At 41.1% G+C, this 19930-nt stretch overlaps 1 pseudogene; it reads right to left on the minus strand.

Moving 5' to 3' along the window:
• Positions 1-16312: 16312 nt before the first annotated feature.
• Positions 16313-16430, minus strand: LOC126476218 (5S ribosomal RNA; annotated as a pseudogene).
• Positions 16431-19930: the final 3500 nt, after the last annotated feature.

Consider the following 19930-nt stretch of genomic DNA (forward strand, 5'->3'; position numbering starts at 1 on the left):
GAACAGTTACCAAATTACTACTTTGAACATCAGTTAATTCATTACTCGGTGGCGCTAACACACTGCTTTCATTTTCACTGTCATTTCTCAGTTTACTTTGGAGCCTAGTATTACGTTTTTCACACGCCATTATTGTCACAGTATTTCACACGACAACACAGAAAAACACAATTTGAAGATCAAAAATAAGAGAACTCATTAACATAGCACTGAAAATAATATCTAGTTAATTGCAAGCGCAGCTGCGAAATACTTGGTGCAAATCTACATGCATGCCACAACTGTTTTACTGTACAACAATGAAAGACTGCAACTACAAAGGAGATTTTCTCTACAATTACGCGCTAGAAATAAACAAAATCTACACTAATTACACAAACTACAACAAAAGATCAGAAGATTCCAGTGAGGTATCCTCGGCTAAGGGTCGACATATGAAACGTCCCCTTTGAACTGTTTATACATGACTGTCCTTAACCTGACACACAATATTTTTAGCGCAACGCAATCTGACTTTCAAAATTTCCTACTAAAGAATGGCCCTGACAAACATTAAACTATACCTTTCACAAATCACTTACCTCACAAAAATCTTCGCTGCTCAAGCTACTGCAATACAGCGAGCGCCACTACTGCCAGCTAAATAAAAGATTCAAACTACTGAAGGCACTAACTACTGATTGGGATAGTTAGCAAATGAAAGATATTAATAGAGAACAAACAATGTATTTACCTTGATATCATCATATATAAATATATCAGTTCATGAAAAATTACAAAACTCCGCCATCTCTCTCCCCACATCCACCACTGCTGGCGGCTCACCTCCAACTGCGCAACGCTACGCGCTGTTCACAGCCAGCTGCCTCTGCCCAACACTACAATGGCAGACAACAATGCAAACTACCCACAGACTGCACACAGCACAGCCAGTGATTTTCATACAGAGGTGGCGTTACCAATAAAGCAAACCTCCGCCATCTCTCTCCCCACATCCACCACTGCTGGCGGCTCACCTCCAACTGCGCAACGCTACGCGCTGTTCACAGCCAGCTGCCTCTGCCCAACACTACAATGGCAGACAACAATGCAAACTACCCACAGACTGCACACAGCACAGCCAGTGATTTTCATACAGAGGTGGCGTTACCAATAAAAAACCTAAACAGCATACTTACACTATGACTTGAGCCTTGGCCGTTCTGGGTGGAAAGCCCAAGTGCCCATTACCAACACATGTAAACCACACGTTTCAATCCTTTCGCTCTCACAGAAGGCTGAACATCGATTGGTGTAAACTATGCAACTCCCACAACACATAGGCCAATAGAAATAAAACAGAGAGGCGATTTCTCTCATTGACAAAAATGTGGAAGACATCGCAATATACGGAAACTGGAAGACTTTGAGGCACTGTAGAGCGTTTGCAGCAGCTATGCGAAGGTGATGACCTATACAGTTAATATCATCTTCAGAGCAACGGGGTAGCGGATGTCTCGATGTTCCGTTTCGATGAGGATAGTTTATTCATTTTGCAATCATGTACATGATTACTGTTCTGGTGTTGGCCATGCTGGAAGATGTCATTCACAACATGTGCGAGGAAGTAGAAATGAAAAGAGGTACTGTTATCGTATTGGCTGAAAAAAATAAAAACATGCGGAGGCCTTCACAGCATATGGAAACAGGACGAGTCTGCAACATTGAGGAGTGCTTCCGAACAACTGTCTGAAGATGATGACTTCTAGATTTAATCCAATGCTCCACAGTGACAAGTAGCAGATGTCCAGTGTTCCGCCGATGCTCCTTCCATCTCAGCGGAGTGGTGTCAGTCAATCATTATGCGCTAATCAAAAGCGTACGAGTGCATGGATGGGATGAGAAAGACATTGTTGATATGGGACGATGTACTCTGATACACACTGCAGTTGACAGCGCAGTCTATTTTATCAATTTTACCAGTTGTTCCACAATTTCGACGCCAACCAGTGGCGCTGAAGAATGCTTCCCATTTTCTGTATCATCGTTAATTCACCACTCCACTACCTGCAAGTACCGCATACTAGATTGCGAATGAAGATAGATTACTGTGCAGTACATCGATTCGACCATATATATCAAAGTGTACCAGTTGTTCCATAGATACAACGCCAGCCAATGATGCGACAGAATGGCTTTCAATTTCAGCCCTTCACTACTTCGCAGCTACAATATACTATATTGTGAATGCAGTTAGATGATTGTGCACTATGTCCATTTGAGCATATACACCAAAGTATACCAGACTGCTTCCCACACCGGTGCAATTAGGTTATATACATATTCCAGCGCATCAATCCTAGTGAAGAATTTACAATTACGACTCGCCATCTTTCCCTGTGTGGAAGTGCATCACAGAGTGTTCTCGCATTCGCAGGATAAAGTCGGAGATTGACAGATTCTCCCCACATTGTCCTTAATCAATCTTCCCGGCAGCACCTATCTTACCCACGGAATCCATCCAAAAGCACAAGATCTCTGTAGATGCGTGTGTGTCGAGGAGGATAGCGCCTCTTATCGATGTATAGTAGACATGAGAGTGTTGTGGTGATCTAACATATGGTTAGGGAGAGACATATGGTGTACACATGATGAAGCTCCAGACGGATGGAGTTTGAAACATTTCACGTAAATCAACCCTGCTGTCATTTCTGAAGCATCCACTGTCTGGAGTCTCTACCAGGAAGGTACCAGCATTAGAGAAATTATCGTAGAGCATAAACACGCACTCTTATGGTTACACGGGTCTGCACCTAAAAAGCTATGTTGTTAATGCCATACAGCTTCCGAAGTATTAATCATATGGAACGCAACGCTCCTAATACTACAATACAGGATATATTTGTCAAACATCAGACATAAAACCACCACACAAGTTTCCTATCTCAATCACTACGGCGAAAAACTTTAAAATGATACAACTAGTTCCTTCTACACTACTCTGGTGCCTTAGCATGGCATCGTCAGTGTATATCCACTGCTCGGGCTGCTTATACCCCAACTAGAAGAATTATGAAAGCTGCTGTTGTGTCTCTTAGGAAGTTAATGGGTTTTATACGTCTCTTTAAGATGTAAACGTATGTACACTCAATCAAACTTACTCCATCAGTCGTGCTCAAAATCAGCAGTAGTATCAGTTTTGACGGATGTGGCTATGTCTCATATAGGTAAGAGAAGGGGTTTACTGTACTTTCAACTACCTAGTTTCAACTACTTTTCAGGGACGGTTGACTACCCACATGCAGAAGCACATGTGTTTCGGGTGGGAAAAATGGGTAGTTGGGTGATGCTGAGAAGTCGTTGAAACTGGGTATTTGAAAGTATACCTATATGAGACATAGTCGTATCTGTCAAACCTGGTACTACTATTAATTATAAGCATGACTCATGCACGACGTGTGATTGAGGCTACATACATTTCCGACTTAAAAAGACATATAAAAACCATTAATTTCCTAAGAGACACAATAGCTGCCTCCAGACTTCATTCTAATTGCTTTATAAGCAGCTCGAGTGGTGGATATACACTGACGATGCCATTTTAAGACGCCACAATATTGCAGAAGGAAGTAGTTTCATCATTTTATAGTTTTTCACCATGGTTATTGGGACAGGAAACTTGTGTTGTGGTTGTGTGTCTGATGTTTGACAAATATATCCTGTAGTGTAGTATTACGAGCGTTGCGTTCCATATGATTAATACTTCGGAAGCTGTATGGCATTAATAATATAGCACTTTTAGGTGCAGAACCATGTAACCATAGGAGTGTGTGTTTATGCTCTACGATCATTGCTCTTATGCTGGTACCTTCCTGCTAGAGACTCCAGACAGTGGATGCTTCAGAACTGACAGCACGTTTGATTTCTGTGAAATGTTTCAAACTCCATCCGTCTGAAGCTCCATCATGTGTACACCATACGTTTCTACTTAACCATCTGTTAGATCACCGCAACACTCTCATGTCTACTACACATCGATAAGAGGCGCTATCCTCATCGACACACACACACACACACACACACACACACACACACACACATCTGGAGAGATCTTGTGCTTTTGGATTGGTGCTGAGCGTCAGATTGGTGCTGCCGGGAGGATTGATTAAGGACAACGTGGGAGGGATCAATCAGTCTCCAACTATATCCTACGAATTCGAGAATACTGTGTGACGGCCTTCCACACACAGGGAAAGACGGCCAGTCGTCATCGTAAATTCTGCACTATGATCGATGCGCTGGAAAGATGTAGATAACCTAACTGCATCGGCATCGGACGCTGTCTGGTATGCTTTGGTGTATGTGGTCGAATGGACGTATTGCACAATCATGAAGCTGCATTCACAATTCAGTATATTGTAGCTACAAAGTAGTGGAGGGTTGATTTAGCAATGGTATCGGAAATTGGGAAGTATTCTGTTGTGTCACTGGCTGACGTTGAAACAGAACAACTGGTATACTTTGATGTATATGGTCGAATGGATGTAGTGCACAGTAATCTATATCTTCAATCGCAATCTAGTATATGGTATTTTCAAAGTAGTGGAGAGGTATTTTAGTGATGATACAGAAACTGGAAAGCCTTATGCTGTGTCACTGGCTGGCGCTGAAATTACGGAATAGCTGGTAAAATTGCTAAAATTGATCATACTATCAACTGCTTTGTGTATTACAGTTCATCGTCCCATATCAACAGTTGTAAGTAGGCTGTTCAGGTTTTCTTATTGGTAACGCCACGTAGCGCTCTGTATGAAAATCACTGGCTGTGCTGTGTGCAGTCTGTGGCTAGTTTGCATTGTTGTCTGCCATTGTAGTGTTGGGCTGTTGGCTGTTAACAGCGCATAGCGTTGCGCAGTTGGAGGTGAGCCGCCAGCAGTGGTGGATGTGGGGAGAGAGATGGCGGAGTTTTGAAATTTGTAAGACTGGATGTCACGAACTGCTATGTATATTATGAGTTTTCAACACAATTAAGTTAAATACATTGTTTGTTCTGTATTAAAATCTTTCATTTGCTAACTATGCCTATCAGTAGTTAGTGCCTTCCGTAGTTTGAATCTTTTATTTAGCTGGCAGTAGTGGCGCTAGCTGTATTGCAGTAGTTCGAGTAAGGAAGATTTTTGTGAGGTAAGTGATTTGTGGAAGGTATAGGTTAATGTTAGTCAGGGCCATTCTTTTGTAGGGATTATTGAAAGTCAGATTGCGTTGCGCTAAAAATATTGTGTGTCAGTTTAAGCACAGTCTTGTATAATTGTTCAAAGGGGACGTTTCATACAGTGTCTGTCCCATCCCGTCCATGGACTGGTATGCTATTGATTACCACATAATGATTGACTGACACAACTCGGTTGAGATGGAGGGAGCCTCGGCAGAACACTGGACATCTGCTTTTGTCAATGTGGAGCATTGGATTAAATGTAGAAGTCATTGTTGTTTGGAACGTTCCTCAATATTGAGACTCTTCTTATTTCCATATGCTGTGATGCCCTCCGCATGTTTTTTTTTTCTTTCGCCGGAACGATAATAGTACCTCGTTTTATTTCTACTACCTCGCACATGTTGTGAATGACATCTTCCGGTTTTTTCAATACCAGAACAGTAATCATGTACATGACTGCAGAGTGAGTAGCCTATGCTCGTCAAAACAGAACACCGAGACATCCGCTACCCAGTTGCTCCGGAAGATGATATTAACTGTATAGATCGTCACCTTCGCATAGCTGTTGGAAACGCTCTACAGTGCTGCAAAGTCTTCCAGTTTCCATATTTTGCAATGTCTTCCACATTTTTGTCAATGAGAAAAATCGTCTCTGTGTTTTATTTCTACCAACCTGTGTGTTGTGGGAGCTGCATAGTTTACACCATGCGATGTTCAGCCTTCTGTGAGAGCGAAAGGACTGAAACGTGTTAACATCATTTTAGCACCTGACACGGACCTCGAAGTTATGGTAGAAGATTAAAGTGTATGGCAGTGTACAAAACAATAGTCGTACACTGCTTGAATGTGTTACAGCCGAAAAATCATTATATTAAACTGCTTATGAGGGTCCAATACAGCAGCTCTCTCTTGTGATTGATAGTCTGTTGGATATGGTCTCACTGCAGTACAATCGAAAATTTTTTACGTAGATCTGTGCAAGCGACTTCGAGCACTGACCGTGGCTACAATGGGGCAATATGTGTACACGTAATATGCTCGATGTAAACATCCAGGTGGTATTTGTTTTGTCAATATGTCGAAAGAGAGAGAGGTTCTTTTATAACGATTGGTGTAACTGGTTAAACTTTGGATGCAGATATTTCTCTCCAAACTACACAGATTTTGCTGAAAAAACTAAGAGAAATCGGCTGTATCTATTCTCGTGGAATCGCGATTTTTTATATTATTATCGTCTTGAGTGTGTGCTTAAAAAAACAGATGTTACCACAAGTCTTGTGTTATTTCATACTTCCTAACCTCTAATTATGAAATAGACACCACTTGAATTATAGCTCATTGTGGAACCTAGGGATGATGGTGGTTTTCTTCCCGACATGTGATTCAGTTGCGAGAAACTGGCTGTGATGATCAAATTGCTTACAAAACTAGAACACAAGAATCAGCTGTATGATTATAACCTTTAAGACATGTCTGTAGAGGGGAATTTTGGAGCAAAAACCTCAAATGTAAACACACAGACGGTAACTGGTTTCGATGTAGCAGAAGAGTGAGAGACACAGTAAAATCTTTTAGGAGGTTCTGTTACAAGACAGGCTCTCACGATTTGTTTCGTAGACGCCAGTGTGATATATCTTCACGTTGGTAAAAAGGGCATTGCCGTACTGTACAAAACAGCAACGTCCTCTTGAATTATAGAATGTTTTTGCTGAATATAAAAATGGCTGTTTTTTTCCAATATGTTAGCCAGTGGTGGGAAAGATTGCATTTTCTAATGTTGTGCGTGTGAAATGTTTGTAGTGCACACGTTTGTAGTTAACAGTTTATTTACAGATGCTTGTAAGGTCTTGACGACAGAACAATAACTGTGTAAGCTGTAAATATTTTTGGTTTAATGTTGCAATCTTATCACAGAAATATATGCATTCACACAGTTTACCATGGGACAATGTTACAACAGTTGTCAAACGAATGCAATTAGTCCTCAGAGAGTGAAATGACCCTAAACACAACAATGGTAAATTTTGACTAGAAGATTCTTTACTAAATTATTCTTACGACTACATCATCCGATTCCAGTTCAAAGTTCGGGACTATTTAGGATGAGAATCAAGTGTACAGAGGATGGTTAGTTTTGTGACAAGTTGAGCAAAAGATTACCCAAGATCGCTTGAGTTTACAGTGGAAGCAAGCTGGTGACCCAACAAGTTTGCGCCTCTGCTCACGGTATTTATCTTAGCTGTGATAAGCTGTCGTCTGCATGAGTGCTGTCATCCTCTGAAATTCCTATAAAAACTAATTAAGCCTGTGCTGATTTTTCCAGTAGAAACTCTCCCTATGTTTCTCCTTATGCGAGAAAACATGTACTCATCCCTAGTCTTGGAATATGGCGATATGCACGCGCATGGCTGGAGCAGCATGCATATTAAAAGGCCCTATCAGTCCTCGCAAGTACAGTTAACTAACTGGCTGGTTCGTTTCTCCGCAGTTGGAGCTCAACAACACTTCAGCTAATATCAAGCTGAACGCAGTGTTCACACAGATTTCTCCTCTGCGTCATTGTTGTTGTTGTTGTTGTTGTGGTCTTCAGTCCTGAGACTGGTTTGATGCAGCTCTCCATGCTACTCTATCCTGTGCAAGCTTTTTCATCTCCCAGTACCAATTACAACCTACATCCTTCTGAATCTGCTTAGTGTATTCATCTCTTGGTCTCCCTCTACGATTTTTACCCTCCACGCTGCCCTCCAACACTAAATTGGTGATCCCTTGATGCCTCAGAACATGTCCTACCAACCGATCCCTTCTTCTGGTCAAGTTGTGCCACAAACTTCTCTTCTCCCCAATCCTATTCAATACTTCCTCATTAGTTATGTGATCTACCCATCTAATCTTCAGCATTCTTCTGTAGCACCACATTTCGAAAGCTTCTATTCTCTTCTTGTCCAAACTATTTATCGTCCATGTTTCACTTCCATACGTGGCTACACTCCATACAAATACTTTCAGAAATGACTTCCTGACACTTAAATCAATACTGGATGATAACAAATTTCTCTTCTTCAGAAACGCTTTCCTTGCCATTGCCAGCCTACATTTTATATCCTCTCTACTTCGACCATCATCAGTTATTTTGCTCCCCAAATAGCAAAACTCCTTTACTACTTTAAGTGCCTCATTTCCTAATCTAATTCCCTCAGCATCACCCGACTTAATTAGACTACATTCCATTATCCTTGTTTTGCTTTTGTTGATGTTCATCTTATATCCTCCTTTCAAGACACTGTCCATTCCATTCAACTGCTCTTCCAAGTCCTTTGCTGTCTCTGACAGAATTACAATGTCATCGGCGAACCTCAAAGTTTTTATTTCTTCTCCATGAATTTTAATACCTACCCCGAATTTTTCTTTTGTTTCCTTTACTGCTTGCTCAATATACAGATTGAACAACATCGGGGAGAGGCTACAACCCTGTCTTACTCCCTTCCCAACCACTGCTTCCCTTTCATGTCCCTCGACTCTTATAACTGCCATCTGGTTTCTGTACAAATTGTAAATAGCCTTTCGCTCCCTGTATTTTACCCCTGCCACCTTCAGAATTTGAAAGAGAGTATTCCAGTCAACATTGTCAAAAGCTTTCTCTAAGTCTACAAATGCTAGAAACGTAGGTTTGCCTTTCCTTAATCTTTCTTCTAAGATAAGTCGTAAGGTCAGTATTGCCTCACGTGTTCCAGTGTTTCTACGGAATCCAAACTGATCTTCCCCGAGGTTGGCTTCTACTAGTTTTTCCATTCGTCTGTAAAGAATTCGTGTTAGTATTTTGCAGCTGTGGCTTATTAAACTGATTGTTCGGTAATTTTCACATCTGTCAACACCTGCTTTCTTTGGGATTGGAATTATTATATTCTTCTTGAAGTCTGAGGGTATTTCGCCTGTTTCATACATCTTGCTCACCAGATGGTAGAGTTTTGTCAGGACTGGCTCTCCCACGGCCGTCAGTAGTTCCAATGGAATATTGTCTACTCCGGGGGCCTTGTTTCGACTCAGGTCTTTCAGTGCTCTGTCAAACTCTTCACGCAGTATCGTATCTCCCATTTCATCTTCATCTACATCCTCTTCCATTTCCATAATATTGTCCTCAAGTACATCGCCCTTGTATAGACCCTCTATATACTCCTTCCACCTTTCTGCTTTCCCTTCTTTGCTTAGAACTGGGTTTCCATCTGAGCTCTTGATATTCATACAAGTCGTTCTCTTATCTCCAAAGGTCTCTTTAATTTTCCTGTAGGCGGTATCTATCTTACCCCTAGTGAGACAGGCCTCTACATCCTTACATTTGTCCTCTAGCCATCCCTGTTTAGCCATTTTGCACTTCCTGTCGATCTCGTTTTTGAGACGTTTGTATTCCTTTTTGCCTGTTTCACTTACCGCATTTTTATATTTTCTCCTTTCATCAATTAAATTCAATATTTCTTCTGTTACCCAAGGATTTCTACTAGCCCTCGTCTTTTTACCTACTTGATCCTCTGCTGCCTTCACTACTTCATCCCTCAAAGCTACCCATTCTTCTTCTACTGTATTTATTTCCCCTATTCCTGTCAATTGCTCCCTTATGCTCTCCCTGAATCTCTGTACAACCTCTGGTTCTTTCAGTTTATCCAGGTCCCATCTCCTTAAATTCCCACCTTTTTGCAGTTTCTTCAGTTTTAATCTACAGGTCATAACCAATAGATTGTGGTCAGAGTCCACATCTGCCCCTGGAAATGTCTTACAATTTAAAACCTGGTTCCTAAATCTCTGTCTTACCATTATATAATCTATCTGATACCTTTTAGTATCTCCAGGGTTCTTCCATGTATACAACCTTCTTTCATGATTCTTAAACCAAGTGTTAGTTATGATTATGTTGTGCTCTGTGCAAAATTCTACCAGGCGGCTTCCTCTTTCATTTCTGTCCCCCAATCCATATTCACCTACTATGTTTCCTTCTCTCCCTTTTCCTACACTCGAATTCCAGTCACCCATGACTATTAAATTTTCGTCTCCCTTCACAATCTGAATAATTTCTTTTATTTCATCATACATTTCTTCAATTTCTTCGTCATCTGCAGAGCTAGTTGGCATATAAACTTGTACTACTGTAGTAGGTGTGGGCTTCGTATCTATCTTGGCCACAATAATGCGTTCACTATGCTGTTTGTAGTAGCTTACCCGCATTCCTATTTTCCTATTCATTATTAAACCTACTCCTGCATTACCCCTATTTGATTTTGTGTTTATAACCCTGTAGTCACCTGACCAGAAGTCTTGTTCCTCCTGCCACCGAACTTCACTAATTCCCACTATATCTAACTTCAACCTATCCATTTCCCTTTTTAAATTTTCTAACCTACCTGCCCGATTTTCGACCAATAGGAGCGTTTTCCTCTTATTTTGTGGAAACTCTTTCTGCCAACCGCAAGAGCCCTACCATTAAACTGCATCGAAATTTCGGCACTTAACCCCTTCCTAGTTCATTTCAGCCACTCGAACGTTTTGTGCCCACTCCAGACGCCTGAAAGTTACATGTGCACATCACATGTGTACCATTCGCTGTTTACACGATCAACTGCATCACTGGTTTTGTTTGTATCTATTTCGAATTCCGAAACGCAGTTTTCTAAAGCTTCTCTCTCTCCTACTTCTGGAGGCCCTAGTTCGCGCCACCTGTCCGGTCGCTGACTCCCACCACGGGACGCCTCCTAACAGCTTTTCGTGGTGCCTCCCGTGGTGCAGCCTCTGCTTCTGCCTATGCCCGTTTCCACACAAAACGTCTCCTCTCGCTCCGTGTTCCACCTTCTGCTCATTGACATGCATTATATAGGAGCGGTATGTTAATACCGTCGATTGAGTGTCATCCCTTTTGCATTACATTCTTACAGGCAAATGTGTTCATTACCGCCGAGGTAAGTTAGGTGTCATATTCGCCTTCCTGTTAAGATGTATAAAACTCTTATGTAAGGTGCAAAATTTACCTTCATTTATTCTGCCACCTTACATGCTTATCTGAGTGTGAGAGAAGCGCTCTCGTCATGTAATTTGTCCATCAAGCTGAAAGAAACTGCTTAACGTAGATGGTTTTTCTTCAGAGTTTAAATTCTCGCTTTTTCTTTACTCCGTTGATGGTTTCGAAATAGCGATTACATTCTGTGGTGATCAGTATTCTTTGCAGCAAAATAGTGGGAGTCGAACATGAAAACTATATAGATTTTGCTCATAAAATTAAAAGAAACTGGACTGTACCTGTTTTAGTGGAAAAAGGGTATTCATTATCGTTGCGATTCTTTTCGATTGTAAAAGGTGCATTGACGTTAAATACAATTGTTCTCCAACACAGAACGGCGGTGTGTCGGTCGATCCAGTGCCTGTGGTACCCCAACACAGCTGTGCGGGTGGGGTGGTACCACTAAATTTCCCTTTTGTGTTGGCGAAGTGCCGTCGCCTCAAGGCAGTGGTCAAGAGGGTACGGTGGAAGGCCAGCTGTGCCCAGCGATCGTGAGGGGTGGTTGTTGGCTGCAGAAAATCCATGAGGCGTCTTGCGTTAGCATTTGACGGTTTGAAAAAGCCTGTGTTTCTTCTCTCTCCCATAGGTGATAGAGGGGTGAGGGAGGGGAGAGGTGAAGGGAGGTGAGGGGGCCTCAAAGTTAGGCAGTTTGTGATTGAACATCAAAGAGAACACACGTTCAACTACCGCCCCCTCTGCAGTCTTTTGGGACGACGCTTTTCCCCTGTACATGTCTTGCATTATGAACTGTTCATTATGAATGCTGGTATTTTTCATTATAATTTCGAAGTGAAATTAGAACAGTGATGCATTTTTTCCATCAGCTGTGGTAGCTGTATTTGCTTCGATTACCTGGACTGCAGGGTGATTGTTGAGCAGGCATCTGTAGCGAACTCTGATGTCAAACAGCGATAAATACAGTCGTCAGCCGTATGTTTACATGTAATACGCTTATTAAACTCCTCTCTGTCCAGTACCAGCATGTCGTTAGTTGAATATATTTCCCACAAAAAAAAAAAAAATGGTGTTACCTTACACCCAGGTCTTTTTTCCGCCAGCTGGTAAGTGAAGGTAGAGTTTAAGTGCGCCTGCCACTAGTTTCGAGTGGTATTGTGAAACTTTTTCGCCTTTGCAAGATAACACCAGTCGTATGGCATCGTCAATTTTTGAGCTATACTGCGGTTTTAGGCAGTCCTTGTGTGGCGCTATGCATATAGTTGTGTAATTAGTACCGATGTGTATGCTTAATTATGTAATTAGGACCGATATATACTTGAGTTTCCCAACCAAAATAAATAAAGTACACTAAACTAATCACCTCTCCTGCATTTGGGGATGTTTCTGTGTGTTGGAAGGTGTACTTGGGCTTTCTGTTCAGGAGCACCAGGGTTCGAATCTCGGAAAGGGCATAGCTGTTTTTAATTCGCCGCCTATTTTCAGATGGAGAGGGTCGTCTGCACGGCCCTGGGACAAAGAGATTCGCATCAAAATTCGAAATTCAACTAAAATTCGAAATTCCCTTCGGTAGGGTAGGTAGTGGGGAGGAGGGTGTGGGGAGGCTGGGCAGGGGTCTGGGACCCATGTGCAGGCTGGGAAAAAAACATGGCGCCATCTGGGGGAGGGGGTGCATGGTTGGGGGCATAATTAATTGGTCAATTTAATTAATTTACATATCAATTTGATATCAAAATTGCGCTTTGAGCCCTAGTACCCTACTACTTATTAGCTCTACCCATCTAATTGTTGGAATTCTTCTATACTATTGAAATTCAAAATCTTCTGTTCTCTTCTTACCTGAACAGCTTGTCATCAACTTGGACTTCCATAAAGCGCTACAGCCCAGACAGTTTTTCTGGAAAGGTTTCTAACATTCAAATTTACATGCAATGTTAACAAATTCTTTTCTTCAGAAACTCTTTTCTTGCAGTTGCCCCTTTACTTTCTTTTTACTCACTACTTCAGCCATCATCTGTCATTTTACTGTCCAACTAACGATACTCAGCTACTACTTTTGAGTTGCATCACCTGATTAAATTCCACTACATTCCATTACAGTATTTTGCTTTTGTTAATGTTCTTATACTAACCTCTTTTCAATGCATTCCGTCCAACTGCTCTTTCAAGTTCATTGCCGTCTCTGACAGAATTACAATGTCATCGGCAAAACCTCAAAGTTTGAATTGTTTCCCCCCTGAACTTTATTCGAGTTTTCAAATGTCTCGTTGGTTTCCTTTACTGTTTGCTCAATGTGCAGATAGAATAACATCATGGCTAAGGCCTTTTCGTGTCCTTCGACACTTACACCTGCAGTATGGTTTCTCTACAAGTTGCAGATAACATTTTGCTCTCTGTATTTTATCCTTGCTACATGCAGAAAATCAATGAGTTTAGTCCACTCGAAATATTTCTCCAATTTTGAATTGTGTAAATGTAGGTTTGCCTTTCTTTAAACTGTCTTCAAACTTAAGTCCTAAGTTAAGTATTGCTTTCCTAATTTCTATATTTCTCTGCAACCGAAAATGAACCTCACGGAGGTAGACTTCTACCAATTTTCCGGTTCTACTGTAGGTAACTGGTTTCAGTATTTTTCAAGCAAAAATTTTTGTACTGATTGTTCGGTAACACTCACACTTGTCAGCCTTGTATGGAATTGGAATTATTGTGGTCTCTTTAAACTGGGAGAGTATTTAGTCTGTTTCATATATCTTGCACAACAGGTGGAATAGTTTGAACATGACTGGCCCTCCAAGGATCTCAATGATTCTGAGGGAATATCGTCTACCCTGAGGACTTACTGTCAAGTTTTTCCCACACTACCATATTTCCATCTCATCTTATTTTCTACATCTATAATGTTGTATGTGACATTGTAACGGTTCACCTGTGACGACCCCAAAATGTAACTCTTATTGTCGTGCAATCATGAAAACAAGAGCATTTTTAAAACGATATATCGGAGCGGCCAAGCGAACTACAACTGGAGGGAATGTCATGCGTTAATGTCTGTGAAAAACCTGTTGTAGAAAGGTATTTATTGTAACGAGTCACGCAGTACCCATGCGCTGGCGAAGATGAAATTGCCTGGCGCCCAGCTGCTTGAGCAGCGATGCCGGGAGCCAAGGAACGTCAAGACGCCACTGCTGCTGAACAAGAAACATAAAAAACTCTGGTTGTGCACATCAATCGTTGCATTATATTCGTGATCGACCGACGTGATCTACATCTTGCGTGAGGCCAGTCTTTTATTCGATTAACACTAATTTTGAGTTACTTTAAAATATTTCACGATAGGTAGGGAACTATGGCGCATTTCATGTATCTGGTGTTTTTCAGAACATGTGAAAGAATTCGTTGGAACATTTATAATCTTTTTCATTTGTAGCTGTATTGGAATAATGTTATTATTAAAAATGATTGTTGATTTTGAAGTTTACTGTTGATCAGTGGCATATAATTCAGTGTTTTAAAAATGATTACGAATAATAAGTGGATTTTATGGAATTTTTTCGAGAGCTGCAAATTTACCGGGTCGCGTGTAGGGGCGAATTTTAATTCCGCATAATCAAACATTACAGACAGAACCATCATTTTAATTAACCATTGGGCCTGCACTGGAGATTTATTTTACGCTCTTTTTGTGGGCGAGTGCACCTGGACCCGACTTAAAATTCTTTATGCGTCCTGGGTCGGAAGTGTGTAAAGACGGACAGCATAAGAACATACAACATTCACGTCCCGGTAGGAAGACCATCACAATATCTCAGGTTTTTACTATATCTGAGACAACATTTTTTTGCTACTTTAGACATAACACGCCCCGACTTAGCGTCAGGCAAGCCTGTACCAGGTGGGCGTGGCGTGGTTGACAGCAGGCGTCACTGTCGTTGGCCAGGGACCCTGAGCGGGCGAACTAGCACTGACAATGCGTTCGTTCCGCCAGCGCGCCCGATGGACTTATCAGAAATTTATCGTCCAAGACTATACTTGATGGCTGTCAGTTAACTTCAGCACTATAAGTAGTATTCAGTAGGCGAAAATACTACTACTCAGAAAAAAATACAGACTGTTTAAAACAGGAACACTCTTTGTTGGTTAATAAATGGCCAAAAAACTACAGAAGTGAAGAGCAAATTTTAATTTGTACTTTGAAAATTAATAACTTTTATACACACAAATATCATAACTGTAATTAAGAGGTCATTCAATGACGCATTTCACGTGGCAGCGAATGATATTTGCAAAGTCTGATCAATATACACGAAATTAAAGTTTTGTTTGACATAACTGTAGTTAGGCAAAACTAACAACATGCCACTATAGGAAATTATGGAATGCCGAAGAGAACAGTATTATTAAACATTGTGTGTCTATCAAGAAACTGTGTAATGACTATTTCGTAGAATTAATTAGATTTTAAATCTTAAATATAATTTCATTCTCAAGTAAGAACTAAGTTAGGGAAAAATATTCATCATCAGTGGGAAGAGGAGGAAAAATCCTTCGTAAAGGAATGGATTCATGATTAGTTTCAATAATTTCTTTTAAATTAAGCAAAGTATAGTAATTATTACTAAGAGAAATTTAATAAATAATTACTGAAGCAGAGTAATAAAAGTAAACGCCTCCGTGTTTCTTGTTGGTGCATACGGGTTTAAAAGTGGTACACTGTGGTGCCTATAGTATTAATGTACGTTAAAAGGTGTTTTTTGTCTTTATTTTGTATAGTTGGGTAAAAAAGAAAGGGGATTTGGGAGCAGTGTGAGGGGGGAGCGGGTATAAAGGCGTTGGGTGAACGGAGTTAGCTGTAGGGTGGAAACTGGTGATTGCCTGAGAATGTTCTCGTGTTATGGGAGTCGGAGACTTTAACAGAAGTTATCGAGACAGATATGGGGTAGTTGGAATGCCACACTGTTGAACTTTGTACTGCTGTGCATCCGACCGCCGCGTCATCCTTAGCTGAGGATGCAGATAGGAGGGACGTGGGTCAGCACACTGCTCTCTCGGTTGTTATGATGGTTTTCCTATTCGGTCGAGTAGTTCCTCAGTTGGCATCAAGAGGCTGAGTGAACGCCGAAAAATGGCTGCAGCGCATGGTGGCCCGGATGGTCACCCATCCAAGTGCGAGCCACGCCCGACAGTGCTTAACTTCGGTGATGTGACGGGAACCGGTGCATCCACTGTGGCAAGGCCGTTGCCCTTCACAGCGTTAAGATCTGCAGATTTGTTTGGCAGAAGACTGCAGCTTAGATCTGAAAGGTAACTTCGCTCTCTCGTAATCCTATGTTGCACTAGAGACCACTCTGCGCAATAGTCTGCCCATATTTATTGCTGTGTTTTGTTAATTATAATATCAAACAAGTTCTTGTGTGTCGTTTATTTTTATTGATTAGTCACTTCCTTTATTTTAATAATAGCTGGTGTTACAAGCAGACACTTTGTGCGACCGTGTTTAGTCGCTCCTCTAGACTACCAAGAGTCAAACAATTTAGCGGCCAAACATCGCTCCAGCAGCCTTGGAGCTGAAAGAAAAGGCCGCATGACCAATATGTTTATTCCTGCTGCCTGCTGAATAGCAAACAATCAGGAAAGCAACACTGACACAACTTTCAGTTAAAGGCAAATGACAAAAAAATGGTTCAAATGGCTCTAAGCACTATGGGACTTAACATCTGAGGTCATCAGTCCCCTAGAATGAGAGCTACTTAAACCTAACTAACCTAAGGAGATCACACACATCCATGCCCGAGGCAGGATTCGAACCTGCGACCGTAACAGCAGCGCGGTTCCGGACTGAAGCGCCTAGAACAGCTCGGCCACAGTGGCCGGCTCAAATGACAAGACTGACAGGGGTTAGCGTCAGTTGCGTCTAACAGTATTGTAAGGTTCGTGTACGTTTATTATTATCCATCAGCCCCTTTGTAGTCAGTTTACTCCAACATTGGGAAACCACGGTATGAAGACAAATTGTATAAAATTATTTATGCTATCATTGGAGGCCAAACGCTCAGGAATATCTTGTTATGCTGATCGCACGTAAGAGAGGGATGTTATTAATGCTTCATGGAAGTTGTTGCCCCACGATCGAGTTATTTTCCATTTGATTAACGTTTCTAGAGACGTAAGGAAACCGAATTAAAGATTGTTCACCGGTCTACGAGGACGTCTGCTACTAGCAACTGGGCTAAGATTTGGTGCAAGCCTCTCCATACGAATAGGATTGAGGCTAGTCTTCCAATCTCCCGAGGAAAACGACTAACAGGTTTCTCGGTGAACGTGTAAAACAATGTGAAATGGAACAGGAAAATGATTTTCGTTCTTTATTTACTCCGTGATGTTCTGTCAGCATGAAAACATTTTTAAATATAAGCACAAAAAATATTTCAAATGTATAATGCTTTTCTAAAGACAAGAAAGAATACACGCAAGAGCAGGAAATATGACGACACTGCATCAGGGTTCAGACAACACTTACTCGAATTTCGGTATCACGTGTTATACTGCTGGCAATGAAGAACGACGACAATGTGCCATTTGTTTCAATGTCCTAGTTACTGAGAGCATGCTTCTTAACAAAATGAAATGACGTCTTGAGTCTAACCAGGGCAGATGGTAAACAGACTACGGGGATACTTTACTTCAAGTTAAAAGAAGTTGCACTAAATAAGTTACACTTCGTACAGAGGTTCTTCTTTCGTCTTACAGAAGTTGCTTGCAATCTATTAAAGAGTAAGAAACCTCACATCATAGTGGAAGATCATATTTTACCAGCTGCCGTGGACGTGGTATGTCTTATGATGGGCTCTGAGCACTATGGGGTCTTAACATCTGTGGTCATCAGTCCCCTAGAACGTAGAACTACTTAAACCTAACTAACCTAAGGACATCACACACATCCATGCCCGAGGCAGGATTCGAACCTGCGACCGTAGCGGTCACGGGGTTCCAGACAGAAACGCCTAGAACCGCACGGCCACACCGGCCGGCTGTCTTATGATGGATGGGTCGGCTGGCAAGTGTGCCTTTCTCAGACGACATTATTAGTCGTCAAATACTCGACATGGCTGACGACATTATGATCGTTTATTTGAAAAACTAAAAGGTAACGATGATTTCACTATTTAGCTGCATGAACCTATAGATAACCACAATAACTCGCATTATAAAATTAATACGTGAACATGAAAATTGAAGTACCGATTCTTAATATTAGTTATACAAGGGGACCACTGAAACTTATACAATACGAAAGAAAAAAATCATGTGTGTATGTAGACATTAAGAGTGGTACAGAGAATTAGGTGCTTTCATATTCATAACTCTGATGACACCTTCTCTATCACGCATTAAAATCTCCAATGCTTGAACATAGTTAATTGTAGTGCTACGAACTTCTGCCATTGTACCAATCAGGTACTTTGGTTGAAATGACATACGAAAGTAACAGCGTCTGGTGAAATAGCATTCTAAGGACGTTCATGTTTAAATGTTGCAGATAGCTGATTTGCAGTAACACACGCATACCGTGCAGATACAAGGCCACAACTGCTACGTCGTTGCTGTGTCAGCAGAGGAAATCGAAACGTAGTAACGAAGCCACCGAGGGCAATAAACGCTGTTTATTAGCTTCGTTTTTTTCACTTATTTTCGTCTAAGAGTAAACGGACCTAACTTTGTGTTCGTTTGCCACCGCCACCACAGAATTTGAAGTGTTCCTAACTTCCAGTTTCTTCACTCTGAATAGCTACGACTTCCTTTATTATACAGGAACTATATTTGTTTTAGGGCGCACTAAACAGGTCGGACTGGAAGACTAACAAGTAGAGAGACAAAATTTTTCTGTGGACAGAATAATAGCAATAATGTGGACGGCGATGATGATAATCCTATTGCTGTTTTGAAAGACAAATTGAAATGTGTACCGAACGCAAATCCAAATAAATATAAGAGTTTTAAGTGTGGTTTGACGAATTTACAGTGCAGATTTTGTGATGCAAACAGTTTCGCATCTGAGGATACTTTGGTTCAAATGGCTCTGAGCACTATGGGACTTAACATCTCAGGTCATCAGTTCCCTATAACTTAGAACTACTTAAACATAACTAATCTAAGGACATCACACACATCCATGCCCGAGGCAGGATTCGAACCTGCGACCGTAGCGTTCGCGCGGTTCCAGACTGAAGCGCCTAGAGCCGCTCGGTCACTACGGCTGGCTGAGGATACTTTACGCGATACGACATTCACATTGTGTTGTCATAAGGGAAAAAATATTTTGCTGCCGTTAACACAAGATTTATTTTCCAGTATACTGTATCAAGGACGCACTTCAAATGATAGAACAGTTCACGAGAAATCAAAAAATTATTTCAAGAATACTGGTAGCTACAATGCATGATTTGGTATGGGTCATTTCCGGTGCTGAAATTTCGGATACAATTTTACATAGAGTATATCACTTTAAGATACATGACATGTCTTTGTCACAGATCAGGTCGTGTCTCAGTCGGTGGAATTTCGACCACAAGCGATACTAGGCTACTTATTACATGCGGTTTATACACGACAACAAATTTCTTGAAGATCTTTTCTGCAGAAAAGTAGATTTTAGAACAAAAGCAACATATTTCTTTAAAATATTACTCTGTATTCTGGAAAAAATAACATTAATTTATAAAATTGTGTGGGTACATGTACAG

This window comes from Schistocerca serialis, chromosome 4 (assembly GCF_023864345.2).
Source record: "Schistocerca serialis cubense isolate TAMUIC-IGC-003099 chromosome 4, iqSchSeri2.2, whole genome shotgun sequence".
In the NCBI taxonomy this organism is placed as follows: domain Eukaryota; kingdom Metazoa; phylum Arthropoda; class Insecta; order Orthoptera; family Acrididae; genus Schistocerca; species Schistocerca serialis.